Source organism: Ambystoma mexicanum, chromosome 8 (genome assembly GCF_040938575.1).
Source record: "Ambystoma mexicanum isolate Mex_15411 chromosome 8, UKY_AmexF1_1, whole genome shotgun sequence".
NCBI lineage: Eukaryota > Metazoa > Chordata > Amphibia > Caudata > Ambystomatidae > Ambystoma > Ambystoma mexicanum.
Window position 1 is genome coordinate 323,203,852 of NC_090929.1, and position 18,050 is coordinate 323,221,901.

Genomic DNA, 18,050 nt, shown 5'->3' on the forward strand with positions numbered 1-18,050 from the left:
CAATCACTGTGAGGGGAGACTGGGATGTGTGTACTTGCACTTTTAAATGTTGCTTTTTGGCCTGCCCATCTTTAGCCTTCTGTCTCCATCAGGGCACTGAAACACAAAAGGAGTCATCACAACTCCAATTACTTAAACATTTATGTATTATTATAGGCCTTACTAATAACAAAGAAACAACTTAAAAAAGTAATATCCCAGATTTATTTTCACGGCATGGGGAGTGAAGCGCAGCGTGTGTTTGAGATGGCTTTATATGTCTCTGACTCTGTCAGGTGTGCTTTGCTTTCTCACAGCTCTAAGCAGATATCTCTATGTATGGGAGCTCATGGCCCCTTGTTATTGCAATCTTTAGTAAACAGAATTAGTTCTGCCCTAAGGACGTGGATGTCGTGAGGAAGATCAGGAACTGAGACGGTACCTGACAGCTGCCTTTCCTCTTCTGCACCCGCACCCCTGCCCGGGGGGCAGCCCTGTGCTTGATTCATATACACGCAAAAAAGCTGTTGGCTTATCAAAAAATGCTGGCATCCAAAAAACAAAGCCATTGGGAAAGCAATTGTGCAGTGAAGACATGCCCCAGCAGCCTACCCCCACCAGCTGCAAGCCTTTGAAATGCCATTTGGGCAAACACAAAGTTCCTGCACCCTGCTCAGGCCCTGCCTCTTTAAACATGCAAATGAGGCATTCAGATTCTGAACAATGAATATATGTTAATCCTCACACAAAAGTTGCAAATTGCTGGTCAAATTGCTGGTCTTGACACAAAAGGTACCTGATGAGGGGTGATGGCTGAGAAAGCATGGCTCAAGCTGTCACTGCCTGAGCTTGTGCAAGGTCTTATGCCTGGCGCCGGTCCACTCGACCTTGGGCCATTTTTGCATAGGCAAGGCTGTAGATCTGAGAATATGGGGGTGGTGGTGGGTGCACATGAAGCCTTCCCTGTTAGTGTGCCACACAGCGCATGGGGATACACACCCCCTTTGCTTCGGTACATCGGGTGCAAATCTGTATGATTCAGCACTATTCTGTCTTCTTAATTTCTTGATATGTGAACTGGTCTTATGCCCTTTCATTGTGGAACCCTGAAAACCCACCAGTGCAGTCATGCGTAATTTAGGCTGGTGGCTAAATTATTGACTGTGGAACCTGGTGGCTCTGCATAAATCCTGACCTCCCACTCATGGAGTGATCCTGGGCCAATCCTGTATATATTATGTATCTCTCTCCCTCCCTCTCTCTCTCTCTCTCTCTCTCTCTCTCTCTCTCTCTCTCTCCCCTTCCCATCTCTCTCTTTCCCTTTCTTTCTCTCTCGTTTCCCTAATCTGGCAAAATGAGGGAATACTTGAAAACAGACAAGCCCTGAAAGTTGGGCTCGATATACATCTTCAAATGTATATTTCTGTTCACGAGAGGCGTAACCTAATTGTAGTGGTGTGGGGGGTATGATAAGCACACGCATCACTCCAACCCCCATTCACCTGCACTACCCACATGGGATAGGTTTACACCATTTGTCAGGCATTGGCAGCCAGTGGCCGTGCTTCTGGGCCCCCTCGTTTTGTACATCTGTAAGGATGAGGGATGGAACTAAGATGCTGGGGCACGTTCCTCCACACATGCCTGGCTCCACGGCCCATCTTTAATACAAACCATAACTCTCAGAGTTGTTTAATAAGCAAGTTAAATCTGGTTCTTGGGATTGCAAGAAGAGCTGTGCTGCCCCGTCTGTGCTGCAGGGCCGCTCCTTTCACACCACAGCACTCCCTGCTGCACAGCTTTGCTTTCTGACAGGGAAAGGGGACCACCAGCAGAGTCCTGACCTCCCGTCACAGGGATGGTGTGAGCCGAGGGCGCACTGGTAAATACCAGTAAATGGTTTGTAAATTAAGATGGACAAGAGAATGAGCAGACATGCTCCCTTCACGTGTATTCTGTTTACAGGGGTTCCATGCATTATGCATTCAGGGGCATGGCAGGAAGGCTCATCTGTATACATACTGTTACGTTGGCGCAATAAGTCAATAGTGACCCGTTCAATGGTTGTTTGCATTATGTGCTCATTCCTTTTCATGTGCATATGAAGCCTTTCTGTGAGCAGTGGGCACTCTACCCAGCGCGCACACAGTTCCTGCTCTACGTCCAGTGACATCCTGTTGGGAGTAATTACTTCTCTGTTGGCTGCTGAGATCGGTGCATGCCCCCCTCTCCTAGATTTTTAAAGGCAGTCCCTGTCGGGCGGGGGAGAGAGAGTCTATTCAAAGTGCTTGTCCATTTGCTTGTCAGCCTTTCAGCCCTAGCAGCTCTTGTCTCCTAAAGGACTCCCAGCTTTGAAGGCGATAGGGGGATCAGCAACCAGGCTATGCGTGTGCCTGTTGCTTGTGTTGTCCTTGTCATTAGTCACTCGCCAGAAAAGCTCCAAAGGGTTACCCCAGCCCTTGCTCTTTCAGGAAGCAGTACAAGAAAGTAGGGTGGGTGTAACTTCGGCTTCGAGTAAGGATTCGAGAATACCTTCGGCGGAAGGCGAATATCTAGTTTTCAGCTGAATTTCGACAGAATACTTACTGGAAGCCTTAGTTCGGTACATCCCTACTTCCAATGTAGAACTGTCCACAGACACATTTCATAGCATATACAATGTATTTGGATCTACAGTTGATATTTGCCGTGATCTTGATTGTAGTGCCTATCTCATCTTTAAATTCCTCTTTGTTCTGAAATGCATACTGACACATTCTGCACATTCTATATTTACCAAAACCCTTCCAGGATGGTTGAAGCCAGTTAACAGTTGAGGGTGTCTCTATCTCTGAAAGAAAAGAGGGACTAAGTTTGTTTTTGAGTGTTGGTTCCCTGGTAAAAATGGGTCTGGCGGTTTCATCTATAAATTGCCTAAGATGTGTGTCTAACTGCAACAAGTACCAATGTTTGTTCAAGAGTCTTGTCCCAAAATGACTGTCTTTTGAGAATTGCGTGATGAGTGTAGTCTGTTGTGGAAATCCCATGGCCTTTCTACGAGACGGAGTCAAAGTATAGATTCTGTTAATTCTTCGTACCCGGTTTTGTGCTTTATTAATACTGGTAACCGGGAAACCCCTCTCTCGGAACCTGGCATTGAGAAGTTCACATTCACTGTCAAATACTTATTGTTATTGGCAATTGCGTTGAGCTCTAATGGGAGTGGAGTTAACCTCAGTTGATTTCCTGAAAGTGCGTGTTGCCAGCATATTGTTGACCACATAAATGCTATGGTCTAGAAAGTCTAGTTCTTTTCTATCACTTTTACAGGCAAATGAGATACCAAAGTTATTGGTATTCAGTTTGTTGACAAATTCTTCAAGCATGTACTGGTCTCCCTTCCATATCAGGAGAATGTCATAATTGTAACGATGCCAGGCTATCACACATTGTGGGTACACCGTATCCCTGTATACGTGGGTATCTTCAAATAAGCCCATGTATGCGTTTGCCAGTGATGGGGTGTATTTCGTACCCATGGCGACCCCCTTCCTCTGTTGGTAATATACGTCATTGAAAATGAATTTATTATGAGTAGGTGCCAATTGCAGCATTTCCTTTAACATTTCAACATGCTGGTGATATGATGCTGAGCTTGTCCTAAAGATGTACTCCACAGTTTTAATGGGCAGATCATGTTCTATACAGGGCCTTGACATCCAAGGTGGCCAACAGATACTCTGGTTCCCATCTCGTTTCCTTAATTATATTCAGTAATTGTGTTGTGTCCTTGAGATATGATCTTAATTTCACCACATGGTGGAACAGGATGCTATCAAGGACCTCGAAAATTGGTTCTGTTGCCCATCCAATGCAACTCCAAATTGGTCACGCTTCCGGGATTCTTTCAAGTGTTTTGTGTACATAGTTGGTAAGACTGGAGGTGTAATGGTGAGAAATAATTTCTCCATGTCTCTGATCAGGCCTTGGCAATACCGTTTCAAAATGCTTTCATTCAGGTCATTGAGTACTTTTAAGATTGGGTTGGACTGCAGAATGGTGTAACAGTCCGGTGTTGACAAATTGTTGTTAGCCATAGTGATATAGTCAGTTTGATTCATTATGACCACATTAGCCCCCTTATCTGCTTCTTTAATAACAATTGATTTGTCTTTGACCAGTTTGTTGATTGCTTCAAATTCTGTTCTGGAGAGATTGTCCGTGTGATGATTCCTTTTCCATTTCAATTAGTCCACTTTCTTGTTAATGTCGTTCACCACAGCTTTCTGGAATGTGTCAATCACATTTTAAGGTTGCATTTGCGGAACAAATTTGGATTTTGGTTTAAATTCTTTGATTTTTAAATTTTGCGGTCTGATATTAAGTTCATGCAAGATGTCAGTAGTTTTCGAAACTGAGGATTCTTCTAATGATCTCAAGAGAAATATATCCTCTATGTCACTGGTAAGGTGAATGGGTGGTGGTTGAACTATCCGTTCTTTAATCTGTTGTGATTTATTTACAAAAAATGTTCAAGCATGTTATACACATGTTATACAAATTTCAGGCGTGATCTACATCACCTTTGGAGCTACACAAGGGTCTGAAAAGTAGTAAGTGGTGGGTACCATTATTAAGAGTGTAATTGTGGCATTTTGTGTCTTCTGTTGTCTCTACCTCTTTACCCTTATCCTTCTACAGAGACTACTTTTTGTAGATGACCAAGCTGTGAGCCCTACTAACGTCAGCTCAGGTGATAAGCACTGCCAAACCAGTAAGGAGAAGTAGGTGCAGTGCAGACATAGATTAAGGTGGGGTTAATTCATATCTAACTGATTCAGCCCGGGTATCTAATAACATGTGGTATAAACACGTGGCCAAAGAAGGTAAACAAACCACTGGAGAGAGCTGTTATGTCTGCTCTCTCATCCCCTATGCCATGAGTGCCTCCAGAGCGTGTGCGGCAACTGAAATCCCAATCCCAACAGCGATGGCACAATGCCTCATGTATTTATCGTTGTGCACCACAAGGGGAAGATTTCAAGGGAAAAGACCTACCTTAAGATGGATGTCCAGAATAACTTTTGCATATGAGGGTAATTATATAAAGACCCTAGACATGATGGATGATTACTGGAAAAAAGGTCAGGCCATAGAATACATAACCAAAGGTCCACAACAGGGAGAAACAAGAGCAGTGACACTAAAGGAGTTACCATGTCCCAAAAGAGGACTAGTGGAACTAGGAGAGGAACCAGGATGCTGGTAAAGACCACTGATGGTGGCGTATGGTCAAGTATATACAGCTGATGGATGGAAAGAAGGGGTGGCGGGGAGCAAGGCACATGCACTCCTAACAGTTCCAGTTTGAATAGTACAATAGGAAAACAACAAATGTCTAAATGGGAAGCAAGTGCGAAGTTACTAACATGGGTAGAGAATGAAGCTGGACCAATGCCTGTAATACCAATTAAAGGAGCAGCATTATGTGTCACACTCACCGTGTCTCTGCAGGAGCAATGGATGAGCCTCCCTTGACCCCGAGTCTTCACTTCCCCTGTTTCACCCGGAGGAATACCTGTCAAATACAAGGTGCACACTTAGACCTGAATTCACCCGATTCCCCTGGGCCCTTCCCTTCTTTTTACTGTGTGCTGTGATGTCCCCCTATGGGCTTACCTTGATCTTTCGTAGGGTGTGCACTCCATCCTGCATTTGCAGGGGCGCGATTCACTCATGTGATTGGTGCCAATGTCTGTAGGCTGAGTTCAGATGCCAAACGCTGTTTTATGCCTTCACAGCGAGGCCGAGAGTTCAAGGCGCCAGTTTCTTCACTGGCTAGAAAGTCCTTCCCACAAGTGAACGCTGCACGGAAAATGTTGAGTGTCCAAAATTGTCCGTGTTATTTTTGTTTGCCGGTATTTTTGAGGGTGAGTAGCGCTGCGTGTAGAAGCTAGCTGCTGGTAGGTTTGCGCAGGGCCTACAATTCGTGCGCACCTGGTAATGTCTCTCCCTTTCCCTTGCAGGAGAAATTATGCGGTATTAGCACCTCGAGTCCGGGTTCAGCGCTACTAGAGACTTGGTGGTTAGGTAAGTTTGCACAGAGGCTTTTGGTAAGTATGCACCGCTTAGAGAGAGAGCGCAGTGAAATAAGTGTCTGCGTTATTGGAGCGAGCGCAATGAATAATGTCTCTTCTTTCTTACAGGGGTTTGTGCGCTCGTGCAACCAACCTGGATTCCTGCATCGCGGGAAGATTCGGTGAGTATGCTCATCATTACTGATGTGCGGGTGTTAAAGCTGTTCTTCTTTGTTCTGATAGGTGCTGGTGTAGAAGTCCCCTCTTGACTGGAGATAGCTGCGGCGTGGAGTAAGAACCAGGTAAGCTGAAGCTGAATGATCCAGAGTGGGTAAGCACAAGTAGGACGATCCGGAGCAGGTAAGCAGAAGCAGGATGATACGGAGCAGGCAAGCAGAAGCAGGATGATCCGGAGCAGGTAAGCAGATGCTGGCTGATCCAGAGCACGGCAAGTGTGTTGCTGATACAGCTCACAGTAAGCAACACAAAGCACTGGAAGCATCTTTGGTGTGGCTTATATAGCCAGCCACACCCAAACACTAGAGAGCTCATGAGTTATCATGCACTTTCTGTTTGGCAACAGGAAGTGGTAACTAGGAAGTTACTACAAACACTGGGAAGGAATGAAAGGAGGGATTTGTTATGGGTTCTTTGTGTGCCTATGCCAGGCCTGCCAAGCCTCCACCCAGCTTGCCCCAACTACCTGCCTGATACCCATGACATTCTTCCCCCTCAAGACCCCTCCCAAAGGTGTGCATGAGGGCTTTGGTTTCTCAGGATGGTCCCAATGGAATTTCCGCACCAATTGGGGGGCATGCACGTGCGTGCTGGGTTCCCATGATCTTTCCTGAGGTCCGTACCCCTTCCAGTCAATCAAATAATACAGGGTTGTTAGTACTTGTTTGGAATCTAATATGTTCTTTAACTAATTTTCTGGTGCTTCTTCACCCACTTTTATGGGTGCGGGAGGTGTGGAAGTTCGGGTTCCTGGGTGTGCTGGTTTTAATAGTGACACGTGAAATACGCGATGTATACGCATATGTTGAGGTAACGCCAGTCTCCTGGCTGCTGGATTCATTTCTTTTTCTATTGTATACGGGCCGATGTATCTAGGCTGAAATTTCTTGCGACCCTTTAAAGCAATGTGTCTAGTTGCCAGCCAGACCGAGTCTCCCACTTGATAATCTAGGGCTTTTCGTCGATGGCGATCAGCGTTTCTTTTCTGTGTTTCTTTGGCTTGCTGTAGGTTCCTGCTGGCTTCTCTGGCTGCTTTCATGATGCTGGCATGTAGATTCTTTACTGCGGGCATTTCAATCTTTTCTGGCGGATCGTAGACCGACGTTCTGGAGTTTCGACCATATATAGTAAAGAAGGGAGTTGCTTGGGTTGATGAATGTGTTGAGTTGTTGTAGGCATACTCTGCCATGGATAGAATTTCTGTCCAGCTTTGGCTTGTTTGGTGCAATAGACAGCGCAAATTCTGTTCCATGGTCTGGTTCGTGCGCTCGGTTTGGCCGCCCATTTGAGGGTAGTGACTAGAAGACAGACCGACTTCTACTCTTGCCAGGGCACAACATTTTTTCCGAAAATGAGATACAAATTGGCTGCCTCTGTCAGAAACGATTATGGTAGGGACTCCATGTAACTTGACGATTCGGTCTAGAAAAACCTGCGCCAAGGTCTGAGCTGAAGGAATACCTTTTAGAGCTATGAAATGGGCCATTTTGGAGAAGAGGTCCACTACTACGAGGATGGTATTATAATATGAGTTAGGAGGTAGATCAGTGAGGAAGTCCATTGATATTGTGTGCCAAGGCGCTGGCGGAATGGTGATTGGCTGAAGGAAGCCGGGTGGTTTTTGCCTGGATGTTTTGTATTGTACACACACCTCACAGGTGCCTATGTAGGTGGCAATATCTTCTCGCCAAGTTGGCCATCAATAAGATTTGCTTACTTTCTTCATGGTTTTGGTTATACCCTGATGGGCTTCTAACAGCAAGTCGTGGTAGTCTGATATGATTGCTTGTTGCAGATCGTTAGTTGGAACGTAGAGGCATTTTTGGTAGTATGGTAGTTTGTCTTGAATGGTGAACTGATCTCCCTTCGTGTCCCAAGCCATTAGGTCTTCTTCAGACATATTTTCTTTTATTGTTTCCTGCAGAGTATTTAACAGAGATGGGCCGATGCAGAGGCCGAGAATTTTATGGCTGGGTATGATCTGCACCGGGTTGGGGACATTGTAGACTTGCTCTTCTGTGCCAATGCGGGATAACGCATCCGCTTTCCCGTTCTCAACTCCGGGGCGGTAGGTGATTACAAAGTCATATTCCATTAAGGATAGGGCCCAACAGAGCTGCCTAGAAGACTGAGCTTTTGCTGAGCATGCGTATTACAAGTTCCGATGATATGTTATTATTGTGATGGTGTGTTTTGCTCCTAGAAGGTAATGTCACCATTCATACAGTGCGCTTTTGATTGATAGGAGTTCTTTCTCAGAAATTGCATTGTTTAATGCTGCTGAGGAAAATTTCCTTGACCAAAAGGCAATGGGATGAAGGCATCCAGTTTCAGGATTTTGTTGAGACAATATGGTCCCCATGGCAATGCTTGAAGCGTCTGTTTCCACCATGTACGGTAAATCAGGCTGTGGGTGTTGCAGAATTGTGGCTGAGATGAATTTTTCCTTGAGAGCTCGGAAAGCTTCTTCCGCCGCTGGTGTCCATTCGAACTTTCGGTGTTTGTGCAGCAAGGACGTTATTGGATGTATAATATGTGAGAATCCTGGTATGAAGCGTCGATAAAAGTTTGCAAAGACTAGGAAATTCTGTACTCCCTTTACAGATGTGGGTGAGGACCAAGTGAGGATTGCCTCCACTTTTCTATTGTCCATCTTGATCCCCTGCAGTGTCAGTACATATCCCAGAAACTCCACCTCGGTGACGTGGAAGGAGCATTTTTCTAGCTTTGCGTACAGTTGGTTTTCACACAGTTTGCGGACTAAGGCTCGCATGTGGGTTACGTGCTCTTGGGGAGTGGTGGAGTAGATCAGAATGTCATTGATGTAGACGAATGCACAGACATCAAGGAGTTCCCGTAACACATCATTCATAAAATGCTGGAACGCAGCCGGGGCATTGGAAAGCCCAAAGGGCATGACCTGGTATTCATACAAGCCATAGCAGGTACGGAACGCAGTCTTCCACTTGTCCCCTTACTTCATGCGTACCAGGTGATATGCGCCGCGTAAGTCTAGCTTGGTGAAAATCTTCGCTTGTCTCACCTGGTCTATGAGTTCTGGTATCAGAGCTAACGGGTACTTATTTTTTATGGTGACTTGATTTAGGGCCCGGTAATCAATACAAGTTCTTAAATCCCCCTCTTTCTTCGGTACAAAGAAGAGTGGGGAGGCCGCTGGTGACTTAGATGGTCTGATGAAGCCATTGGCCAGGTATTGATCCAAGTAGGTCCGTAGAAGAGTGTTTTGTTCCTCGGTTAATGCATAAATGTGGCTGCACGTTACGTGTGCCCCTGGTTGCAGGTTGATTTGGCACTCGTAAACTCGATGTGGTGGTAGTGTATTAGCTTGCTCCTTTGCGAACACATCCTGGAACTCCTGGTATTCCTCTGGTAAAGTGCCCACCAAGCCTAAACCTGCTATCTTTTCCTGTGAAGCTAACAATGGGCTTCCTTTGATCCCTTTGATGTTGTAACAAGAGGCGCATTCTGTGGAAAAGAGTAAGGTTCGAGCTCGCCAATCTATCTTTGGGTTGTGTGTCTCTAGCCACGGTATCCCAAGAATCAGCTGGAATTGGGGTGCAGCGATAAGGTTGAATCTAATACTTTCTCTGTGGCCATCTTGGCAGATTAAGGTGATGGTGGAAGTACACTGTTTTACTGGTCCCGAAAGGAGTTGTGTGCCATCCACAGCTGTCACGCTTTCTGCGGTGTCCTTACGGTGGAATGCTAATCCCAAGGTCTTTGCAGTGTTTATGTCCAGGTAGTTCCCAATAGCCCCACTGTCTATGAAAGCCTTGAGGGCATGCATTCGGGTGGGCTGAGAAGGGTCTACCGAAACCACAGGAATACTGAAATGTGAGATCTGAGTGCTCTGTTCCTGGCTCGACAGACTGACCTCTACATCTGCCGGGTGTTGGAGTTTTCCGCTACCGCACCTGTGTCTTCCCCTATGTTATCTAGTACCCCCATTGTCTTATGTGGGGGTTTAATCATGCAGTTCCGGAGGAAGTGACCAGATTGGCCGCAATATAAGCAAAGTTTTTCCTGATGTCTTCGTTCTCTCTCCGCCTTTGTGAGTGGTCCCCTGAGAACACCCAATTGCATGGGCTCTGAGTGTATTCTGAGGCCTGTCGATGGGACACTTCCTTTGGTCGGACATACACTGGTCTGTGCTCTGATCTGGTTCGGTCGGCCTTGCGATCCTGTAACCGGTGGTCTAGTTGCATAGTTAGTTAGTAAAATAACGTTATTTGTTTCTCCTCTGGCCAACCTGATTCGGCTATTAAGCGATTAAATGTGGCGACATATGAGATAAGATCCTGACCACCCTGTCGCAGAAAGAGTAACTCATCATCCAACGCCTTACCTCGAGTCCGATGGGCAAATAGTTTTTCCAGTTCACGCTGGAAACCTGGGTAATTTCTCTGTAAAGGGTCGTCCCTAAGCACTAATGGGACAGACCAGTCCGCTGCGTCCCCCTCCTAAATAGGAGAGGACAAAAGCTACTTTAGCTTCTGAAAGGTGTCTGGTTTGCATATGAAATGTAGCTGCCATTGATTCATAAACGCTCCAAATTTCTTGGGATCCCCAGAGAAGCGTTCCGGGGGTGCTAAAGGGATGTTGCCTGGAAGCAATACCTGAACGGGTGTGGCTACAGGTGCCTCGGTAGGCTGCCCCTGTGGAACTCCACCTGGTAGGGGTGCTAGACCAGCTTGGGTCTGTAGGAGCTGTCTTGCCAAATCGTCTGTTTTGTCCCTGTTGACTACCAGTTCGCGCCTTAAGGCATTTGTCTCTGAGCGGGCTGCATGCACCTCAGCCCATAGTTCACCTAACAATAGGGAAAGCTGGTCTACCTCGGAGGTTTCCATCTGAGGTTTTCATCGCTCGGGCAGAGGTATTGAGTATGGCTTTGTGTTCTGTCACACTCACCTGTGTCTCTGCAGGAGCGATGGATGAGCCTCCCTTGACCCGAGTCTTCACTTCCCCTGTTTCACCCGGAGGAATACCTGTCAAATACAAAGTGTACACTCAGACCTGAATTCACCCGATTCCCGTGGGCCCTTCCCTTCTCTTTACTGTCTGCTGTGATGTTCCCCTATGGGCTCACCTTGATCTTTAGTAGGGTGTGCACTCCATCCTGCATTTGGAGGGGCGCGATTCACTCATGTGATTGGTGCCAATGTCTGTAGGCTGAGTTCAGATGCCAAACGCTGTTTTATGCCATCACAGCGAGGCCGAGAGTTCAAGGCGCCAGTTTCTTCACTGGCTAGAAAGTCCTTCCCACAAGTGAACATTGCGCAGAGAATGTTGAGTGTCCAAAATTGTCCATATTGTCTTTGTTTGCCGGTATTTTTGTGGGTGAGTAGCGCTGCGTGTAGAAGCTAGCTGCTGGTAGGTTTGCGCAGCGCCTACAATTCGAGCGCGCCTGGTAATGTATCTTCCTTTCCCTTGCAGGAGAAATTATGTGGTATTAGCTCCTCGAGTCCAGGTTCAGCGCTATTGGAGACTTGGTGGTTAGGTAAGTTTGCACTGAGGCTTTTGGTAAGTATGCACCCCGTAGAGAGAGAGCGCAGTGAAATAAGTGTCCGCGTTATTGGAGCGAGCGCAATGAATAATGTCTCTTCTTTCTTACAGGGGTTTGTGCGCTCGTGCAACCAACCTGGATTCCTGCATCGCGGGAAGATTCAGTGAGTATGCTCATCATTACTGATGTGCGGGTGTTAAAGCTGTTCTTCTTTGTTCTGATAGGTGCTGGTGTAGAAGTCCCCTCTTGACTGGAGATAGCTGCGGCGTGGAGTAAGAACCAGGTAAGCTGAAGCTGAATGATCCGGAGTGGGTAAGCACAAGTAGGATGATCCGGAGCAGGTAAGCAGAAGCAGGATGATCCAGAGCAGGCAAGCAGAAGCAGGATGATCCGGAGCAGGTAAGCAGAAACAGGATGATCCGGAGCAGGTAAGCAGATGCTGGCTAATCCAGAGCACGGTAAGTATGTTGCTGATACAGCTCACAGTAAGCAACACGAAGCACTCGAAGAATCTTGGGTGCGGCTTATATAGCCAGCCATACCCAAACACTAGAGAGCTCATGAGTTATCATGCACTTCCTGTTTGGCAACAGGAAATGGTAACCAGGAAGTTACTACAAACACTAGGAAGGAATGAAAGGAGGGATTTGTTATGGGTTCTTTGTGTGCCTATGCCAGGCCTGCCAAGCCTCAACCCAGCTTGCCCCAACTACCTGCTTGATACCCATGACATTATGTTTCCAGAACGATGTCCAGTAAAGGTTGGAGAAAACAAGGAATGTAAGCAGAAAGTAAAAGTTCCAGGCATGAAGGCTGAAGCAGCTGTATTGATGGATCATTATTGGGCCAGTGGATCAAAGGCAAATGTGAAATTGGTACCCAACTGAGGGAAGCATGCTCACTGGTGCACCTCAAAACACCAGCACTGGTAGTAACCCAGAAGAATATCAAAGTAGAAGGATTCTCCAAAATGGACTCTAACAAAAGGAAAAAGAGGTCTCTAGAGCTGACCGGAGTAAAGAGGGGAAACTATGCATCATCGAAAATAGAAGAGTACATGGATGCAATAACACTTGAACACAGACTGTTTAGCAGAACAGAAATATTCTTTGCATCCATCATTCCAGCAGTACAGACCAGCACAAATGCAAAATTGCTCCAGATCATGAGGTGGGAGCCAATGCCGACAATAAATTTGACGGTCAAGAGGTTCAATGGAATCAAAACAGAAACCGGAGCAGTGAGGTTAATGGTGCTACAGAATAGATATGTTTTAGGCTTACTAACAGCAATGGAGGGAGGAGTTTGTGCCAAGATCGGGTTTTCTTGCTGTACATTTGTTCCAGCAAATGACAAAGACAATGGGACACTCACTTAGGTGGTTACCAGGTTATCAGTGATGCATGCCAAAATGGAGGCATAGACAAATTATGCAGGAAAGGATGAAGATTGGTTGTCATACATCTTCTCATATATACCAATGTGGATGGCCAACAGACTGAAGATGTTAGCTGCAGCATGAGTGTTAGTGCTGCTGATGTTTTGTGTCATCAGGATATGCATCACACAATATCGAAAGACAACTGAAAAAACTGTAAGGACGAAAGTACTGGTAGACATAGATTCAGAAGACGACAAGATAATAAAAGCTCGAGATACACTGAGGGCCCAGATAACAGACTGTTCTCTGTTGCCAGCTAGAGTAGCGTTCAATAATTTCTATGACACCAAGCACTATTGGGGGAAAATGGGTTTGGTACAACCCTTGGAGGAGACTGAATTTACGTGACTTGGAGTTTGGATGATCATGCAATATTCTATGGACACCTAGGGGAACTGTCAAAGATATGGCTCCCGAAGTTGAAGCTGAATAAGGTTGGAGGAGTGGTCGACAGGTCGACCAAAGGTGGATTGAAGAGAGCGTCCCTGGAATGGACATTATGTCCCCTATGGGAAAGTCAACCCACAGAATGAAGATTGAAAGGTATAACTCATTGTTTGGCCAGCCACCAAGTGCACCAATGTATCAATGATATCACAAGAGATATTTTCTCAGACAGCCATTTAAACCGTATCTAGTTGATGGTTGCAAGGGGCAGAGGCCTCATCAATTGACCAGGTCGAATGACAGCAAAACCAAGCAGTGATGATGTCATTAGAGAGATCACAACATAGCAGCATTAGTCATGAAGCAGATCTCCACTCATGCATGAAGTTACACAGACATAAACTGTTTTTATTGCTCATAGACATGAAAAACATGTTTATAACTCCTGGAAGTAGAGGATAGATACATTTACATAATGCTAAAAACCTTTCTCTTCTTTCGCCAAAGCAAAGCCGCAAGTCACAGAATATACGTGAATCAATCTTGCATATGCTTTATTGCAACTAACCATAAGTAAGCATGAAAACACATAGGGAATCTATAGGGTGACAGAAGTAAATAAGGCTGGAAACACAGGCCTCGGATACATGGAAGAGGAGACACGGTCCCTGCATCATGAGGAGCAGAGCTGGTGTTCACAGCCAAGGACAAGGGTGCAGGGAAAATTCCTGATTCCCGAGGCAGCAAGCCACATGCAACTATTACGAATAAAATCCTCATAATTGCAGACAGAAGGGTTTTGTTTCGCGGCCCCTTCACATGTGACCCAGCAGAGCAAGACCATGCCCATTTACTCATGGCGGGAAGAGAAGCTGTTCCCAGCTAGACAGAGTGAAGCAATAGAAGTGTTACCCACTGGAACTGCGACCTACAGGCACTCTCTTAGGCTAGGTGATCAGACCAGTAGCAACACACAGCACTCCATAGCCATTACCATTACCTTGAAAAGGTACAGGGTGCTCTGTGACCAAAAAGGGTCCCAGGCTTTGGAGAGCCCACTCTAGCCAATCCAGAGGTGGGATAAAATGTTGTACGGGACAATGGTCTTCCTGCGACCCTGCAACAATGTACTGGGCAACTTTTGGGGGTAGTCGCCTGGCATTGTGAATCAATGGGATAACTAATATATGGGATTTCTATGGGTGGTAAATCTGAATTAACCAACGGTAATGCCTCGTTAGTGTCTGGGGTGGACCTGATTCTTGTGATCTCACTAGGGCATAAAACCCTGTGACACATGTTTGGGAGCTGAGATTGCTGCAGAATTATATTTTCCTGTATTATCCCCGTCTTATGGAAAAATAAAGACAGTGGGCCTCATTAAACGGTAGGCGGTAACCATGGCGCTGTTAGCGCCATGGTTGCCGGCGGTATTTTAATGTGTACGCCTTGGTGGATGGTGGAATTACCGCCCTACTCCAAGGTGAGCGGGGGCGGTAATTCCCCATTCACCAAGGCACTTCCCCATTCCCATTTTTGCCCCCATAGGGCATAATGGGAATGGGGAAGGCGCTAATTTTGGTACCGCAAATTGTGGTACCGTAATTAGCTCCAAGGTCCCTTTGCGGCACCCTACTTTAACGGCTGGTAAAACCAGCCGTTAAGGTCGGGTTCAGCAAAGGGAACTCGTAGTAAGGCGGTAAGGGTTTACCGGTACCAGTGCCCTTACCGGTACCAGTAAACCCTTACCGCCTAATGTGTAATGAGGCCCAGTAAACTTTGCCCCCCATGGCTGTGTCTTCCGTTTTTGCATTGGGGAGTTTGATGGGCCTAAAATACTCTGCTAATTCAGGACATTGTTATTGCAAATCACCAATTCCCGGGGTGTACTTCAACTCATTGAATCTTCTGGGAGATTGATTGCTTTTCCTGGAGACTCTTTTGAAATCGCTTTGAAGACACTTCGATTGGTTCTTGTCTGAAATAACTCCTATCATTCTGAAGCTAAATCGGCCAGGTGGCCCCTTTAGACCCAGGCCCAGCTTTCCAGTGCTGGACTTAGCTTCTACAGTTCATTGGTGTCAGGTGCCTAGGTCCCGGTTGTTCAACTGAAATTAGCCAATAGTAAGACCGGGACTGCCCTCAGTAGCTGGCCCCAAACCAATCCCTTGAAGATGTGCCTATGATTGTTGCTTCCCCTCTGCCCCTAGAAATCTTGGCACCCATGCACTACAGTCCACCTCTGTCCAAACCCATGCTTTGCAATATGGCTTGGGTTACATGTCTTTAAGTGTAACGGGTTATTTATAACACGCTTAATACCCAGAGGTTTCTAAGCGCGGACCCGGGTATCGAACTTGTGTTGCTCAGCATCGTCTTGCTTCTAAGGTGAGCGCGTTGCCCCTGAGCTATCCTCCCAAGACAATGCTTTCATATCTAAATGCCTTTCCATTGCTGGATTTGCATCTGTGCATTTGCATCAGTTTTGCAAGGTTTTTATGGAAAAAGCAAAACAGATGTAAAAAATGGTGTGAGCATATAGGGGGTATAGAAAAAGAAAAAAAAACGGGATGTATTGGTGCCTGCCTCTCCTTTTTTTTAAAACAGATGCATATTCACCGATGTAAATTAATAAAGATGTAAATGCACGCACGTCCATGCATGGACCCTGATTAGTAATTATTTGCAATACTATAGAACAAACAATATAATATAGTGAAAACGTCAAATGAAATAACCAGAAAAAGATCAAGATGCAGAATGAAGAAGAAAGTTGAATTCTAAAATAAACAGCCTGGGTCTGCACAAAGGAAGAAGAGTAAGAGTCAGGAACACTGCTCTTGGGTACGTCACAGGAACACTGCTACTGGGCATCTGCCGGGAACACTGCTGCTGGATATGTGCCGAGAACACTGCTGCTGGATATGTGCCGAGAACACTGTTGTTGTTTATGTGCCGGGAACATTTCTGCGGGGTATATGCTAGCAACACTGCTCTTCGGTCTGTCCCAGGAACACTGCTGCAGGGTATATGCCAGCAACACTGCTGTTTGATCTGTTCTAGGAACACTGCTCTTGGGTATGTCCAGGAACACTGCTGTTGGGTATGTGCTGGGTACACTGCTGCAGGTTATGTACAAGAACACTGCTGCTGTATATGTGCCGGGAACAATGCTCTTAGGTATGTGCCAGGAACACTGCTGTTTGGTCTGTCCCAGGAACACTGCTCTTGGGTATGTCCCAGGAACACTGGTCTATGTCCCTGACACACATCCAGCAGCAGTGTTTGCGGCACATACCCAAGAGCAGTATTCCTGGGACATACCCAAGAGCAGTGCTCCTGTAACACACCGAACAGCAGTGTTCCTGCTGCATACCTAAGAGCAGTGTTCCTGGGACATACCCAAGAGCAGTATTCCTGGGACATAACCAAGAGAGGTGTTCCTGGGACACTGTTGCAGGTTATGTGCAGGAGCACTGCTGCTGGGTATGTGCCAGGAACACTGATGTTGGGTATGTGCAGTGAACATTGCTCTGGGCATGTGCAAGGAATAGGAACACTGCTCTTTGATATGTGCCAGTAATGCTGATATTGGGTATGTGTCAGGAACACTGCTGCTGGGTGTCTCCATGGCTGGACTGGTTGATAGGGAACTCTGGAGATTTCCTGGTATGCCTCTGGACATTGGGCCTCTTTCGTGTGGTATTTCCAAATTCTCCCCATAGGAAAAGAGTTGGGCTTGCTGAAAATATGTAATATGGGGTCACTTTGAATATTATTTCCAGGGCCTCTCTTGGTTCCCAGTCCACCCCTGGGTATGTCCCAGGAACAGTGCTCTTGTGTATGTGCCGCAAACCCCCATCACTACTTTAGAAGAAGTGGTTTAAAAAATAGGGTCCGACAATGAAGCGGTAAGGAAGCTAGGGGTAGGTTAAAACATTATTTTCAAATGTAACCATTAGAATTTTATTTGACTTATGTTATGCCACCAATAATGAAATAAATAGTAAGTCTCTCATTTCAGATTTAACTTTTTTCCATTAAAGATTTTCCCCTATTCTGCTGTTGGGAGCTCATGGTTAATTTGGAATTGTTTTCTATCAGCTTCGCGCCAACAGCATTGGCCAATGAGGAAGGATCTCTGGGTGCCCTTTGAATCCGTTTTAGCTCTTGGCGTCCTGCTTTCAAATAGGAGCCAAGTACTCAAGTGAGGGCAATAGTGTTTCTCAGTAACCACTGGCAGCCCTCCGCCCATCTCTGCACCTGCACCGCAGTTCTCTTATTTAGGGCATCTGCGCTGTGCCCAACTCAAGCTCTGTTTCCTCTCGGGCTCTGCGGTGCCACCGCCTCGGCCGCCTGCTGGGCCAGTGAGTCAGCGCTTGAGTGCATGTGGGCGAGTACGAATCTGCATGTGTGATCTGTGCAG